The sequence below is a fragment of the Brassica napus genome (genome assembly GCF_020379485.1).
Source record: "Brassica napus cultivar Da-Ae chromosome A1 unlocalized genomic scaffold, Da-Ae chrA01_Random_33, whole genome shotgun sequence".
Classification (NCBI taxonomy): Eukaryota; Viridiplantae; Streptophyta; class Magnoliopsida; order Brassicales; family Brassicaceae; genus Brassica; species Brassica napus.
In genome coordinates this window covers 39344-51741 of record NW_026013918.1, presented here as the reverse complement: position 1 = coordinate 51741, position 12398 = coordinate 39344, and the positions used below count along the sequence as shown (strand labels likewise).

Below are 12398 nucleotides of genomic sequence, written 5' to 3'. Positions count from 1 at the left end.
GTCAATAACAAGCTTGTAAGTCCTTTTGAGCTACTGAATGGACAACCACCAGTGTACACGTCTCTGCGTGTCTTCGGTTGCGCTTGTTACCCTTACCTGAGGCCTTACTCTAAACACAAGTTTGATCCCAAGTCATTACTATGTGTATTTGTCGGGTACAATGAGAAGTATAAAGGGTATAGGCTATCATCCACCAACGGTCGCGTCTACATCAACAGACATGTTCTGTTGATGAAGATAGGCTACCGTATACTGATTCCTACAAGCATTTGCTTCCTTCACCAACTACTCCACTCAGCTCTGCTTGGCGTCTTCAGTATCAATCATCAAGCCCTGTATCCAGTGATGAAGGAATCTCTCCAGTAATGGAAGAAGTTGGAAGAGTTGTAAAGGTTCCACTACATCAGATGACACAAGCTCAGGAAGTGTCGGAAGTTGTTCACCAACAAGTTTCTTTGGGAGACTCAGCAGCAATCACAGGAAACTCTGATAACGGCAGTAATCAAGAAGATGGTGTTGATCAAGTTCTAGTTCCTGAAGCTGAGAACACTCACCAAATGACAACAAGAAGAAAAGCGGGAGTAAGCAAACCAAACCCGAGATATGCGCTGCTAACAGTCAAGGGATTACCTCAACACCTAACACTCTTCAAGAAGCATTAAATCACCCTGGCTGGAATGACTCAATGGTTGAAGAGATAGATACTTGTCATGAGACCAAAACATGGAGTGTTGTTCCTTTGCCCCCTGGTGTTAAACCTATAGGATCAAGATGGGTGCATAAGGTGAAACTGAATGCCGATGGAACCTTTCAGAAGTTTAGATCAAGAGTTGTGGCAAGGGAAATGAACAGAAAGAGGGAGTTGATTTTCTGGAAACATACAGCTCAGTGGTGAGAACAGCAACAGTGAGAATAGTGCTTCACCTTGCAGTTGTTGAGAGATGGGAGATCAGACAACTCGATGTCAAGAATGCATTTCTACATGGGGACTTAACAGGACTGTGTATATGCGTCAACCTCCAGGGTTTGAAGATAAAGAGCATCCAGACTATGTTTGTCATCTACATAAGGCAATCTACGGGCTTAAACAAGCTCCTAGGGCATGGTTTGATAAGTTTAGCTCCTATCTCCTGGAATTTGGATTCACCTGCAACGTTAAAGACCCGTCGCTGTTTGTATATCAGAAAGGAAAAGATGTGATCATGCTGTTGCTATATGTCGACGATATGGTACTAACCGGAAACAACAAGACTTTGCTACAACATCTGCTTGCTTCGCTCAAGAAACAGTTCAGAATGAAAGACATGGGGCCTCTGAGTATTTTCTAGGGATTCAAGCACATTTTACACCTACTGGTCTATTTCTAAATCAAGAAAAGTATGGGACAGATCTATTACAAGCTACTGGTATGCTTGACTGCTCTCCTATGCCAACCCACTGCCACTACAACTTGACAGAGTCCCACATCAGGATGAAGTGTTCTCAAATCCTATATACTTCAGGAGTCTTGCAGGTAAACTTCAGTACCTTACTCTGACTAGGCCGGATATTCAGTTCGCAGTAAACCTGGTTTGTCAGAAAATGCATGAGCCAACAGTGTCTGATTTTCACCTTCTCAAAAGGATTCTGCGATACTTAAAGGGATCTATACAGATGGGTTTGTATCTAGAATCAGATTCCGACTCACAGTTAAGAGCATACTGTGACAGTGACTGGGCAGGGTGTCAAGATACTAGAAGATCAACAGGTGGTTTCTGTACATTTCTTGGCTCGAACCTGATTTCCTGGTCAGCAAAGAGACAAGACTCAGTGGCAAGATCTTCAACTGAAGCAGAATACAGAACACTATCAGACACTGCAGCGGAGCTTGAATGGATAAGTGGGATGCTGAAAAGCTTGGGTATTAATCAGCGTATTGTTGCCAGAGGTATTATGTGATAATCTCTCTGCTGTGCATTGACTGCAAATCCTGTCTTGCATCGCAAGTCAAAACACTTTGCCACTCATTATCACTTTGCCAGAGAGAAGGTAGCTGATGGATCGCTGATAGTAAAACATATATCGGCTCTGCATCAACTAGCTGATGTTTTTACGAAGTCATTGCCGCAACAGAACTACACTCGGTTGCGTTCCAAACTCGGAGTTGCGTTTCCTCCCACCTCGAGTTTGAGCGGGAGTATTAAACCCAATGGGTCAGCTAGTAACAAGACATTGGGCTTAGCTTCAGACAAGCCCACAGCAGCTATCACAACGGTCAAGAACACAGCTAAACAGAACAAAGGGAAAAACAAGAGAAGAGTACGGTTCCTCCAGCTCACGAGATCATCCTGCGTAACCGATTTGATTCCCTCTTGGTCATGATGAGTGAGCTGGCAAATACAGCTGTGATGTCACTAGATCGTTCTATGGCTGTTTATAAATAGAGACTCAATCAACATTGTAAACCCTAAGAAATGAAAGTATAATTTCAGAGAAACATTCATATCTTCAAAGTTTCTGTCTTTACCTTTAACGAGCGCATCTAACATTACCGACGCGCCTGACATCGGATTCGTTCTGCTTATGTATCTTTAAAACATCCAAAAGTTGTTTTTTTATCATTGAAAAATATTCTTATTCAGAGATTATATGTTTGTTAGTATTGATTGTTATAGGATGTTTAGGCATATATATTAAACATGTATGTTTACAGATACAAAATAGTACTCGATTTCTGTTACATATTGTAATAGTGGATTAGAGTAAAAATGAAAAAAATGTGCTTATAATATGTTTTACTTTTTAGTTTGAGGGAAAGAAATATAATAATAATAATAAATAGATGTAGTGTATTATACCGGGATTATTATGATTTTGAAAGTAAAACAAATATATAGGAAAATTGCACATTTGGATGTGAGTGCAATTCATATTAACCGGTTTAGTTTAGAGTGCAATATTATCCTCAAAAAAATATTTAGATAGAAATTATATTTATATCCACAACTAGATAATTTTAGTTTATACAAAAAAATTAAATTTGTGTACATTAATTATTTTAATTAATTTTTAAAAGTTATGTTCGAACTTCAGAAATATTATTATCACTATTTTATAAATATATTCTTAATTTTAATATTTAAAGATTGTGATATAATTATAAGAAAGGTCTTCTTTTACTATCAATTTGAGATGTTAATAATTCATATTTTAGATTTACAAAGAATTTTTAATACAAATATCGAAAAGTATATATAGGTATTCTATTAACTAACATGTACTATAGCGTAATAAAATAATTTTAAAATAATAGTAATTTAATATGTATTTTGTACAAAAATAATATATGGTCGTATAAGTTCTGTTTGTGCATAATATTCTATAGCCAGTTTAAATTGTATGTAAGTAAAATATATAATCATCAAAGCATACTATTCTCCATTATTTGGTGTGTTTTACACTTGCTTACTCTTATTTATCTCTAGCACAATTACTGACATAATATAAAGCAAGAATAAATCCTCAAATATAACATAAATATAAAAAAAAAACAACAAGTACTAATAGTAGCAATGGACATTGTCCTAAACAACTAAAATATATATTTTAGTGACAGAGATTACCTCAAGTTAAAACTTTATTTTCCACAGTATTAGATACTCTGACATAAAAAAAATTCTGGTAATTGAAATCTTAACCTCATTCTCTTAACATAATCACACTTACTACCAACTGAACATAGAAGAAAATTACACAAATTTATATTTTCATAAAAAACTGATACACTGAATTCGCTCGTAGAGCGGACATGTCCTAGTGTATATATATATATATATACACATACTTCTATCGCAGAGTTAAAACTATTTGATCAAATATATAAATAGGCAGCATGGATGATTTTATTCCGTGTAGAAACAAAAAAAATGATTTTAGCAGTTCTCTTTTTTTTTTTGTATCAACTAAATGGAAAGAGTTTTCTCTCATAAACATGAAATACCCCATAAAAGTGTATTCATCATTCATCCCGGCCCTGGCTATCGCTAGGTTAAAGCTCATAAAGCAAAACCTCTAGGCACCAGAGCATAGATTATATACAATTAGGGCGACAACAATACTTAGAGCAGCTCCAACGGTAGAGTCTGTATGAGTATCTGAACTTTTAAGATAATAAAAATAGTGAAACATAAAAAAGAGAAAATGATGTTAAAAAATTAGATCTTTGCAAGGAAGTAATGCAATGGTAAGACAAACATCCAAACCTTATTAGTCTTCCAAACTAATGTCAACAGATACAAGTCCCCCGGTAAGGAAACAATGTTAAATTAAGTTACTAAATAGCTCCAGCGGAAGAAAGGGCATGTCATACATATACTCATCCAGATTCATATAGAGGAAAAACTAAAATTTTGAGTCTAATAAGAAAACATCAAGCAATTTGATAATGGAATGCAAACACATAACTTCAGGATTCATCTAGACAATCGCTCCAGCAGATGAATGCAGCAAATGCAAATTTCATGCTTTACTAAAATGTACTCATAGATCATAAATAACTGGGATTTGTTAAGTATAAGTGTTAAATAGAAGATACTATGTCGTTTTGTGTGAGCTGCAAAAAGTCCTGAAAACAAAAACACATCGTCTAGCTCTACTTCTATCCAATTTGGCATATGATCAAATTGGAAAACATGTATAAGTTATGTCGTCAAAATTTCGGAGAGATGTATAGTTATATTTCTTCAAAGATCTGCTACTTTGTGATATTTGATTATTTTCCTGTTTATAAAGGTAGTAGTCCATTTTAAATACAATTTTGTTTTCTTAGCATTCGAAACAGTAGTGCTTTCCTATTGTGGTTATGTTACTATACTTCTTTGTTTATTTAAGCATTACGCATTGATTACTAATTTGGGGATGAGTAGTTGGATAATTTTGAAACTTCCCAAATTACCAAACTTACTATCAAAAGGAAACGTTCAAATCTGGCCAGACAGATGAGAGAGTCTTCAAGCTTTGTTGTAACTTGTGAGCCCCATAAATTTATAGGAGACACCTTCAATATAATTACCAGCCACATCTGCATTCAAAATTTAAGTTTTACTTACATTCTGGGTTGTTTCTGTATTCCGTTTTTCTTAGAAGCAAATCTCATACATACAAATCCTTCAGTAGCGGCTTACACTGTTTGTTGATAGCACTACTCAGCTGGTCTCTTCCTCTTTTTTCCCCCGTTTTGGGTTGTGTTCTTGATATAACACTTTCGAATGGTGTAATGTTTGTGTTTCTTTCACTTGAAACATATAGCTAGTGGCCATCAGTATAACCAAGAAGAATGAGCAGTGCTAAACATAACTTACATGTGGTTGTGGTTGCCACTTCACTGTTGCTGCTGCTTGATTACTAGTTGGTTGTCATTCAGGTTGGGGTTTTAAAGCCATGTTTCGAGGGCTTGATGATTTTGGGAATTTGGGATAAAACAAAATTTATGAATATATCAATACTTCACATGATCAAAATCTAGAATTAGGAGATAAAGAGGTTTCCTTGTTTCATCCTCAGAATCATTCAAGTAAAACAGAGAATCATCATACGAAACTGTCCAAAACTGAACATGTCAGTGACGATACTCTCGGGTAAGAGAAATTTTTACTTTGAAACATATCAAAATGAAACCTCCGCCACTAGTCAGTAACACATAGCCAATACCTATTGGGATCATAGAGCTAGCTTCAAGCGAGCAAAAGCTTCGTCCCTTTGCCAAATCCCACAGCAAACCACACTGTCTTTGCCTCCACAGCATAAAGAACATCAGGAGAAATAGTGGTAGTGGAGCATAATAGCTGCGACTTTGAAATGTTTATAAAACGTGGTCGTTTTAGATGTTTAAGGTGACTAACAGTTTTGTATTTAGTTCCAGTTTAATTTCAGTTATTTTCAACACAGTTTTCATTTACTACAAATCATCTTAAACCAAACCGGGGAAGCCCACTTTCTCTCACTCTTTTTTTTTGTCGTATCTGAATGGAGCATTTGGTAGCATCACACCCACTACAGGTCGCCGCAACCCGCAAGTTTCAAACTTCACGCTTCTCTCCTTTCTTAAACCCTTCCGACCACGCACGCGCCGCAATGCACGCCACTATCCTCTCACCACGCGCCACTCTTTTCCCCTGTAAACCTCTCTTCCCTTCACAAAATGCCCACGACTCTCGCCGCCGCCGCCGATCAACCATCTCCTGCTCCGTCCAACCCGTAACCGCCGACCCTTCACCTCCTCCCCTCACAGACTCTCCAAGAAGCTCAACAAGTACAGCTCGAGAATCACGGAGCCCAAGTCCAAGGCGGGTCGCAAGCCATCCTCCACGGCGTGGGCTTGTCCGACGGCGATCTGCTGAAGCCCCAGATCGGGATATCGTCGGTCTGGTACGAAGGGAACACGTGCAATATGCATCTGCTGAAGCTGTCGGAGGCGGTGAAGGAGGAGTGGAGGGAGCTGGGATGGTCGGGTTTAGGTTCAACACGATCGGGGTGAGTGATGCTATCTCGATGGGGACGAGAGGGATGTGTTTCAGTTTGCAGTCTAGAGACTGATTGCTGATAGTATCGAGACTGTGATGAGTGCTCAGTGGTATGATGCCAACATCTCTATCCTGGTGTGATTAAAAATGTGAGCTTTTTCTTTTTAATCATCACTCCTCTTGTGTGTTATTGTTATGTGATTGGTTTGCTCTTATTGTGTCTAGATGCCTGGAACAATTATGGCCATGGGAAGGCTTAACAGACCTGGGATTATGGTTTATGGTGGAACCATCAAGGTACCATCTTTATCAAGTCTCCTTATTGATTAGTTGGATCCATTGTTCACTTTTGATTTTTGTTGCAGCCTGGACACTTTGAAGAGAAGACATATGACATAGTATCTGCTTTCCAGGTTTCGTTTTCTTCTTTCTTGTGGCTAGTTTGAGGGCTTACAATTATGTGTTTATGTTTTTTTGTAATCAATTTTGTATTTTCAGAGTTATGGAGAATTTGTTGGTGGCTCCATAAGCGATGAGCAGAGAAAGACTGTCCTTCATAATGCTTGTCCTGGAGCTGGAGCTTGTGGTGGCATGTACACAGCTAATACCATGGCTTCTGCAATCGAAGCTATGGGAATGTCTCTTCTTACAGGTTACTCTTTAAGATCATACATTCTTCTCCTATATTTATGCTTAAATGGAAATCTTAATCTGTTTTTTTTTTGTCATTTATGAAGCTCTTCGATACCTGCTGAAGACCCGTTGAACTGGACGAGTGCCGGTTAGCTGGAAAGTATCTTGTAGAATTGCTAAAGATGGAATTGAAGCCCCGTGACATTATCACTCCAAAATCACTTCGTAATGCGATTACTGTCATGGCTCTTGGTGGATCACCAATGCTGTACTGCATCTTATTGCTATTGCCAGGTCTGTGGGTTTGGAGCTGACTCTTGACGATTTTCAGAAGGTTAGCGATGCTGTTCCGTTTCTAGCAGACCTTAAACCAAGTGGGAAATATGTTATGGAAGATATACATAAGGTGCGTGCATCTTTGGCGTTTTGCTTATAAGTCAAATTTGTATTCCTTTGATCATTTTGTTGGTGTTGTTTTGATCCACAGATTGGAGGTACACCAGCTGTTCTTCGTTATCTATTAGAAGCTGGTTTTATGGATGGGGATTGTATCACAGGTTAACTTTGTAGAAAACTTGATATTAACATTTTGGATTGCTTGTAAAACTGATTACCTAATTGTTCTTTTTGTGTCTTCTGCTACCAGTCACAGGGCAGACTTTAGCTCAAAATTTAGAAAACGTCCCTCGCTTACCAGAAAATCAGGTAAAGCTTATGTTACTGGTTATTTCATCAGACAGAATCCATGAACTAATTCTTCTTGATTATAATGGATGCTTGATTTATTTCTTACAATGTCCACCAGGTTATAATTAGACCTGTTTCAAACCCAATCAAAGAGACTGGACACATCCAAATATTGAGAGGAGACCTTGCACCAGAGGGTTCTGTAGCAAAGATTACTGGCAAAGAAGGGTTATATTTCTCTGGTAAATGTTCATTTGCTCTTTCTAGTTAAATACTCTTATCAACTTAGAGGGCTTATACAATGGAACTGTTTTGTTTTTAAGGCCCCGCACTTGTATTTGAAGGAGAGGAATCTATGCTGGCTGCTATATCAGCAGACCCGATGAGCTTTAAAGTAATTGCCTTCTGATAATGGAGTAGTTTTACTTTCTAATATCTGCTGCCTGAGATGTATATATATGTCGTTTTGTTACAGGGAACAGTGGTTGTTATCAGAGGAGAGGGTCCTAAAGGAGGTCCAGGCATGCCTGAGATGTTGACACCAACTAGTGCGATAATGGGTGCCGGTCTTGGAAAGGTACTACTACCTTTTTTTTTATCAGTTTCTATATTCTAAGTATATAGAAACTCGTTTTTCTTTGTTATGAGTTGAGTAACTGAGATATGGCAATGCTTTTATTTTTCAGGAATGTGCATTGCTGACTGATGGTAGGTTCTCTGGTGGCTCACACGGTTTTGTTGTTGGCCACATTTGCCCTGAAGCTCAGGTCTCTTGACTGGCTCTCTCTCTGGTTTTTGCAATCTTAAATAAATGTGAAGATGGTAATGTTGAAAGCTTTCTTGGGATGTTCAGGAGGGTGGTCCAATAGGTCTGGTAAAGAACGGAGACATAATCACAATTGACATAGGAAAGAAGAGAATAGACACACAAGTCTCACCCGAAGAAATGAATGAGCGTAAAAGGAAATGGACTGCTCCTGCATACAAGGTTAACCGCGGAGTTCTATACAAGGTATATTAGTGAAAACCACCACTTTGTATTGTATGTTCTTTATCATTTGCTAACTGGATGATATCTATTCTGAAAACAGTACATCAAGAACGTGCAATCGGCTTCAGCTGGATGCGTGACTGATGAGTAAGCGAAAAAGTAGTGTTTGTTCTTGAGGGGAAAAACTCTTAAGGCTTGCTATTGGATTCTTTAGTATCATTGTTAGCTTTTGGATTTATCTTAAGACTGATCATCATTAGCTGTTTCGAGAGTTTGATTCTGTAAGTTTGATTGTGGTGTTGCAAATAAAAGCAGATTTGCTGAGACGAAACAGACCAAATTTCTAGTACCGGTTCGATTTGTATCAAACCGAATGACTATTAATTTCGGTTATGAGTAATTGATCAAAGTTATAACCAATTTGAGTATGGGTGGTATTAGAAACATGGATTTTACTGAAGGTTACCTGAAATAGATTTTGAAATAGACGGTCCATAACCGGTTTAGCCATTATCCAAGAGATCTAAATATTTCATATTTATTTATGGCTTTCACTTTGTGTGGGTATGTTTGACACTTCCATTTTAATATGTGAACCGCTACTAACATCATATGGGGAAATATACACCATTCTATTACATTTCATGTTTCTAACACACCTTGGCTATATAATAAACAAATTACAAAAAAAAATCGAGTAAATATACAACAAAAATGGCACTCTCTTTGTTCAAACATTCGTGTTGGAATTATTCTTTTCAGGGTCTGTTATCACTCACTATATGCTGTCGTCTTGATTTTGCTCAAGCCTAATCAAGCCCTCAATTTTCTTTTGGGATCAAATAGCAAAATGAATTCTTCCAAGATGAAAGGAGACGAAACCACAATAGCGGTTCATGGCTGTGTCAGGATAGCAAGAAGGGCAAGAAAGGCAAGCTAGCTGATCAAGTCGTACGCATTAGAGAAGCTTGCTTGTCCTTCTGCAATTGGTGGTCTCTCTGAACAACATGAGAATCGACTGCTTTGCGGGTGAATCATAGTCTATTGCCATATTCTGAGCTCTAACCGTTGTGCCTGCACTTCAAGTTTTCTCAATAACTCTTTGTTCAGCTCCTGTGGTTAACGACTCATATTCATAGCTACAACAACATGCTCATAGTGGACCTCATATACATAACCTCATCAAGATATGATTCACCCGACCCCGAATCCAGATGGCAACACGCCCGCACCAAGAGTCATCAACTCCAACTTCTTTAACATCACTCTCCTCTCCTTGTTGGCGCTCCTCCTCACAGCAAACCCTAATTTCCTCCCGTTGCAAAACATAGTCAAACCGGTACTGAACTCAAGAGGCAAGACTTTAACTCGGGTCTTAAATGTGTACCATATTTTGTTTGAACGAAGAATGGATTGTAAATGAAAAGTCTTAGGAGTGTTATTCAATCATGTATGTTAATGGAACTAAAATCTAAACATAAACCACTGTTATTCAAGTTATTGATTCTAAATTCTATTTTGAGCAATTTTGAGTAATGTTTGAGTAATTTCATTGAGTTTGAAAATATCTATACCTCCAAACTTTCATTGTTTTCAGCTATGCTTTCATCTTCTATCGTGATTGTTAATATATGATATAGTTAAAAATTGATGTCTTTAGCAACATTTAAACAATCGACAAGGCATGTTAAAATAAAATACACACAATTAGAAACAATTGATTTAATTTTAAAATCATGAGAGAACTGAATTGAGTAATGTAACTTTGAAATCATAAAATGTTGATGAGATTTGAACATAAAGAATAGAAGATACAATTACCACACAAATTGGAGAATACGAAGGAAGAACAAATATGATACATAAAATGGAGAAATAAAAAAAAGCGAGGAAGAAGAAAAAGAAAAACTAAAAGAAGTAGAAGACATAAGAAGCACTTTTAAAAACTTTGACTATTATTCAAAAAGGGAAATATAAATCTCTTCTGGTTGAATTTGTTTGGTTTATATATAAAATATTGCAAATTATTAATATTTAACTTGGATAATTTAGTCATTTTACTTAATAAAAAAGTGTAGTTTTTAAAATTAAAAAACAATTGTGAAAATAAAATCTTATATAGGAATATATCCAAATTTTCTCTTAAATAGTTTCATATCTTTGTTTAATGAAAGCATAAACATAACTAGTCGTCCACAAAAAAATATACAATAACATTAGGTGTAATTTTTTGAGTAATTAAAACATTAATAAGAAATGTATGAAAATATGTGGTGTATATACACCTCAACATAATAATCAAGTTATCATTAAATAAGTGTTTCTAAATTAATAATTATAATCAGTGTTTTAAAAACTGGACCGGACCGGCCGGTCATACCGGTCCAGCCGTGACTCCAAAGTTGATTAGCTCACAATTTTTGTTACTTTAAACTTAAAGACACCTCTCTTAAGACATTTTTTACAGGCAAGTGGGCTCAATACGACGTTGATAACACGAGCCTTCAACACGAAAAGGATATCAATAAACTCTGTCGAGGAGGTATTGTAGAACTTTTTTTGTAAAATGTTAAATATATATTATGGAAAAATGAAGGTTTATGTACAAAGAATCATAAGAATGAAGCTATGCTCTAAGCCTATACCAATGAGCTAGTGTCCTCTGAACCATCTTTGAAGCAGTCCTAGAAGCATGGGTTTCTCAAAGTACCGGTTGACATAATCCTATTTCTGGCAGTTTTAGTCAACTGGCGACCAGTTTCAACTTCCCAGTATGCCTCCTATCATTTCTTTCATTCTAAAGATAGTATATAGAGGTTTGAAACACCAACCTCAGTAATATGAATGTCAGTTTATTATAATTGTGCTCCACCAGCCAGTTTAGTGTCATCTCCCAATTAGATCAGCATTTACCCCAACAAATCTACCACAACTGCCAACCATACAGTGAAGGTGTATGGACATGCAAAAAAGAGATGCTCTTTGGACTCATTCGGCTCTCCCAAACACACAGCTTGTACTACTCCCCACTGTGTCATTCTAACTCCAGTTGCAAGCCTATCCCAAATTGCTAACCAAGTAATGAAGGCAAAACGAAGCACCCCTTGGATAGAACTTTTTAACGAGATAGTGCTTTTTCAACTCATATAACTGGATGTCTGGATCTAATATATATGATTTGGTGATCGAAATCTTACAGATAGAGAATTTTAACGGAAAAAACAAGTAATTTCTACTAGGCTTTTATCCATATTTATGTTCATTAGGATTCTTATTAGTTGGAAACTTCGAGATAGCATACATCAAATTTAGATAGTTTAGGCTTTATAATGGCGACCACCCTTCATGTTCTCATTTTTCATTCTGGAAAATTTTCACATTATATCAGTTACAAAAAAAAAAATTCACATTATTGGTTTTTATTTTATCATTCGCAATGTCCATAATATTTGCTCATAGGACTAACAAACACGTGTATGTGTTTTCAAAAGCTTCTTTAGAGGTCCCAAATAGGATATCGTGAATCCACCAATAAATATCTTATATTAAGGGTCTGATAGTAGAGCAGAAGAGAATCATGAGAAATG

The 12398-nt window shown here is 36.8% G+C and overlaps 1 pseudogene; it reads left to right on the top strand.

The window, feature by feature from the left end:
- The first annotated feature begins 6684 nt into the window (after positions 1 to 6684).
- On the top strand, positions 6685 to 8963 carry LOC125593905 (annotated as a pseudogene).
- Positions 8964 to 12398: the final 3435 nt, after the last annotated feature.